The sequence below is a fragment of the Antedon mediterranea genome, chromosome 10, assembly GCF_964355755.1.
Source record: "Antedon mediterranea chromosome 10, ecAntMedi1.1, whole genome shotgun sequence".
NCBI classification, from domain to species: domain Eukaryota; kingdom Metazoa; phylum Echinodermata; class Crinoidea; order Comatulida; family Antedonidae; genus Antedon; species Antedon mediterranea.
Genome location: NC_092679.1, coordinates 10,498,349 through 10,503,879, shown reverse-complemented (window position 1 = coordinate 10,503,879; position 5,531 = coordinate 10,498,349). Strand labels below are relative to the sequence as shown.

Genomic DNA, 5,531 nt, shown 5'->3' with positions numbered 1-5,531 from the left:
TCCCAACCTTCGTGATATATTAGTCAGATCTAAATTTAAGAGTGAAATTAACTCTTATGACAGCCAAAATTTGGGCAGTCACCTTTGCGGCAAATCTTGCAAAACTTGTTCATTGGTTGATTCTACTGAAAAATTTAAGAGTAACCAAACTGGCCGCATTTTTCGAATAAGACAATCAATTAATTGTCTAACCAAAAACGTCATTTATCTCATATACTGTAATATTTGTGGCAAACAGTACGTCGGAGAAACAAAAAACACTCTCCGTATGAGAATGACACAACACAGATCAGCTATCAAAACATTAAAGCTTGATCAACCTGTAGCCGAACATTTTAATTCAGCTGGTCACTCGATTGCAAATTTCAGAGTTATTGCAATAGACCACGATGTCAAATGGAGCGACAAAACTTGCAAAGACAAGGAAAACCACTGGGAATTACAACTTAAAACCACAAAACCTTTTGGACTTAACATTAGGAACATACTCCCAGATTGGTAAAATTATTCCATTGACTACCAAAATTTAAGTTTCAATATTAACCACCATTTAAGCTGTTTTTTTAATCTCATTCCTAAATTGTTTATATCTCTACCAAGCTACCTTCTTTGTTTTCTACTCTTATTCAGACTCCACCCACCACCCTGGCTCCCTTTGTTATATTTCTTTTATTCCTGTCCACCCAGGCAGCACTTGCCAGCTTTATACTATGACGTTATCCAAATTCCTTCACTTGCACCGATGAAGAGCTAGTGTTGCCCGAAAGCTCTGCTAACTTTTCTGGCTGTTTTACTTTACTCATTTTGATTTAGCTTTTCGCTTTTATTTTGTATCTCCATTGAGATCCAGCCACTGATACCCACAGCATTGTCATTTTTTCAGTAATTTGCCTTTGGATTAATATATATATATATATATATATATATAAACACAAGAGGCAAAGAACATTAATTCTAAACCACCCGGTTTAGAATATATATATATATATATATAGATCACATGGCATTTACCTGCTTGGACCCATCGATATATATCGTCGCTAGATCTATTGGCATTTTCCTGCTTGCGTTTACAGTGTAACGAGATACGGATTTCCTATGTTAATGCACTGTTCGTATATAGCAGGAAAATTCCATAATTTCTCACAAAACCATAGATAGTGTTTTGCTATATCTTTTCTTTTAGATAACTAATTTTGATCGGATTTTCACATAAATATAGATAAAATGTTCCTTTTGGTCATATCACTCACCCAGCCTTTGTTAACCACTTTTTAAGAAATCCGTTTCTGAACTTGGCCTTCTTATCGGGTAATGTTTTTCATCGACCGTATTTGACGACAAATGATGTTTTTCGTTTTATTATCGCCATTTTTTTTTAAACAATGGAAATTAAATTTTCTTTTTTTATACGATAAAATAACATATACAGAAGAAGTCTGGGAAGTTTCATGAACGTACGATTATTATAAATGGTCAAAATTAATTTTCTTTCTTTGGTATTTTTTTGGCCAAAAAATATGGCATTTACCTGCTTGGAAATAGTACATTTGGCGATGGTCGCCGAAATACTTAACTTTAAAATTTTTTGCCAGTAGGTATATATATATGTGTGTAGTTATAATGGTGAAGTTTTGATACGTTTTGATATTTTGTCTTTGAGATATAAGCAAATCAACCTTTGGTAGATGGCCGAAACCTGCTTAAGTCCAGATATAGCATAACTCGTAACTTTGGCTATAATTTGTTAAACCAGCTGAAACTCACGGAATGTTGTCAGTTTATTATTTTGATTATATGGTATTAATATCAAAATTGTTAGTTTATTTTTTAATTATTTATGATAAGTTTAAATTTTCCATATATAAGGCGCTAGCTCTACTTTTCTTGATATTTTGTTGTTGAGGGCGGTTTTTTTTGTTACCTCGACAAAAAGAGTTTTTTACGGTAAAAAAACATCACTTTAATTACACTTTTCAACAATAAAACAAATAGTTTTATTTGTTAAAAAATAATTATAATAATATTTTACTGATCTTCATACATTAATTACACAGTAAACATGTTTAAATGTTAAGTTAGGGCTAGGCTTAGCCTGACCCAAAATCGGGACAAATTAAAAAACAAAACGGAAGTTTTTAAATGAATACTTGGTTTACTAATGGTTTATTTCGTAATAAACCTTACCAAAATTAATCTAAAGTAAGTGTTAAGACATTAGTTGTTGTTTTCTTTATGGATATTAGTTCGTAAGGTTTAATTTTAGGCTGATAGACCTTATAAACTAGGCCTAGTAGACCAGGCCCTAAATAAAGGCTAGGCTAAGCCTACCTACCTAGGCTAGACCTTAGTTATGCCTAAAATGCCAGTACACAAGGAGAGTAGTTTATTCCCAAGCCGGTCTAGGTTAGGCCTACCATAATTGTTGTTTACTTTCAGACCATATTATTATTATAGACATACATAATATGTATGTCTATAATAACATATTATGTACTTTTTCACTTGTTTGTAAATAGAAAGGGCCTAGGCCTTAGAGGCCTACTCTACCTAAACAATTCTGCTTTTATTTAGGCTAGGCATAGGCCTACCTCCTAGCTAGGCTAGGCCTATGCCTAGAGTTTGTACTTGGACATTGGTATGCTTATCAAACTAGGCCTATACCCACAATCCTAATTCTTACACAATGCTATTTATAAAGCAAATGATTTATTATTATATCACTGTAGGTAGTGTTTTTTTGTTAATATTTATTATTTAGACATTCAGGCTGGTTGAGTGTATTCCGACCATGTTTTTTAATTATCCAATATACCAGGCCTAGTATTAGTAATATCTCCCTAAACTTCATTTCTTGTCTTCCAGATAAATTGATGCCTATTCAGAAACAATACCAGAATATAGTATAGTAATTTTAAATGTATTGTATTGAGAATATTTACTTTTAAATAAGATTTTTTTTTGACTATTAAAAAAAAAACCATAATCATCATACAAAATATAAACCAGATGAACTTTATCAAAAGTTTTTTTTTTCTAGTTTTATTCTTATGTAGTTTATCCAGCAATTTCTTTAGTAACACTGTTTTTCATCAATGGAAACAAGTTATGCATGCATGCAGTGAACAAGAAGTGAATACTGGTAACTGAATATGTTTTTATTAGTGCATTTGTCAAAACTACTAACTATACTAATAAATGTAAACAAAATTGATACAAAAATTGCTATCCATTATGTCAAAATATGTTTCATTCTTTCCCAACATCAGAAAAATGCATTACATCACCTCTAACACAATGTTCTATTTATTATTTCAAATGCTACTTCTAAAACATGTCACCTAATTTGACTTGTTTTATGTTTTATTAATGTTTTGCAACAGACTAAAATTGTTTTGAGTTGTTGTTTGTGATATTTTAGTAAGATTTTTTTAAATTCAATTATGTTGCTATTTGTGATTAAATAAACAAAGTGAAGAAATAAAGTTAAAAAAAAAAAATATATTGAATTAACATCTCTAATTATATGTAGGCCAACACCTGATCATATCCAATATCTAAATGAAATAAAAACAAAATTGTTGATTTATCAAAAGATGTATGTTTATATAGATACAGATAAGAAGATTGAAATTTAGTGGTTGCACGTTAAAGCGGATGGTTGAATGTGGAGATTGACTTTATCACATGGGTGGAGTTGTTTCTTCTTGGCTATCGGCTGCATGGTAAACGTCATCATGATTAAGTTTTACCTACAATTCTTCAAAATAATAAATAATAGTACAAGGCAAAAGTGGCAACGACACCTAAACTAATACCATACAACAGACTCTTTTAAACACAAGAATAAATCTAAATTTGCTTCAAAATGCTGATATTGTTTTTAATTACAAATTCAAGTTGATAAAACAATTACTGCCTGGATTATTGCAAATACAGCAAAAAATTACTTCAGCCTACTTTGATTGCTTTTTAATTACCAATTCAGAGTTTGTACCACCAAAAATGAATGTTCATGCAATAATATATTACATTAATTTACTATTTTAATTTTGTTATTCCAGACCCACCAGTGTACAAGATTGCCATAAAAAATTGATTTACATTAAAACAAAAAACAAACTTATCAGATTTAGATTATTATTATTTGATGTTAGAAAACATTTGAACTAGATCATTGTATTAGACCTATACATGAGACAATTTAATTTTAAACAAATGATTTATACAACATTTGCACACAGGAACACAAACATAATTCATAAACAAAATTAGTCCAATTTTAAATTTAGACATTTAAAAATAATTTTATTTAGTGTGTAGTAGTCTAGTTCTTGGAAAAAATTGAATATTCCACTTATGAATCCGTTTATTTGGGATAGGGCCTATATTAAAATAATATAAATAAGTAACAGTAGTAGCCTACACAATTTTTAATATACAGTATATATTAAGCCTAGCCTATATAATTTAACATTACATTATTTATTTGTAAATAATGTCGCTAATAATAGGCCTAGGCCTATGTGTATGCATAGGCTACTTTGTTTGGCGTTTCATAAATTCTCAGCAACTTGGTCAGGCAGTATATAAATATATTAATTCCTGTAAATAAAAACAAAGAAAAATAATTAAGCATGCAATACTACATAGGCAAAGCAAGCTAGCCAGCCTAGGCTTTTAATAGGGTAGGGGTTATGCGCGATTTGAAAACATAACCTCCTTTTTTGTGAAGGTAATAATGATATTGCGATATTTGATTTATCATCCATTCAAATTGGTTACTTTTGCAATTTTTAATGGTTTTTAACTTCATTAGTACAAGACTTTCAGTAATGCAGTTCAATCAATTGCTCATTACAAACAAATTAACCAATTATGACCATTCTCAGTTGCAAATCTTGCTAATTTGAATGCACTTTCTTTTAACTTTATCATTAGTCATCAGGCGACTGCACAGAATTGTGTAGTAGTTACATAAGAAATGGAGTACTCAGTACAAGCAAATCAAGCTAGGAACCAACAAGGACACTGACGATGAGAAATCATTGGTGGTTTCAGTTGGGTTTATAATTGTTGAAATAAGTAAAATTAAACTGTACAATTTTTATTGATGCAGTAGAGTCGCATATAAAAAAACACTTAAGATAACATTTATTGATCCTCAAAAAAGAAATTCATTGCTCGTCATAAAAAAAACCACAATAAATACAATTATTTTTCATTTTTCATTTTAATTTTATTCAGTTGTCAACCAACAGCGATGAAACCGTCACTAACAGGTTGTTAGGATAGAACAACCATTCATATAAAAACATCTAAAAAATACAAAATAAGTTAAGTTATTATCTTCTTGACTTCCTGTTGTACTGGGTGATACCGGAGGGGATAAAGGATTTGGCATATCGATTTGTTTTCACACTGGGGAGCCTCAATCTACCACTTGGATTAAGTTGGTCTATGATTACTTTGTGGAGAGGATGAGAGTAATCCGACTGAATGCGTTCGAAATCTTTCTGGAGGTGTTCTTG

At 30.6% G+C, this 5,531-nt stretch overlaps 1 long non-coding RNA gene across 3 annotated transcripts; it reads left to right on the top strand.

The window, feature by feature from the left end:
* The first annotated feature begins 2,115 nt into the window (after positions 1 to 2,115).
* Positions 2,116 to 5,185, top strand: LOC140060868 (uncharacterized). Of its 3 annotated transcripts, none has more exons than XR_011847378.1 (4): positions 2,116 to 2,202; positions 3,041 to 3,142; positions 3,613 to 3,725; positions 4,942 to 5,185. It is a non-coding gene; the product is annotated as an uncharacterized lncRNA (long non-coding RNA). The 3 variants fall into 3 exon arrangements; XR_011847377.1 differs by lacking the exon at positions 4,942 to 5,185 and adding an exon at positions 4,065 to 4,085; XR_011847376.1 differs by lacking the exon at positions 4,942 to 5,185 and having other exon boundaries at positions 3,613 to 4,106.
* The last annotated feature ends 346 nt before the right edge of the window (positions 5,186 to 5,531 follow it).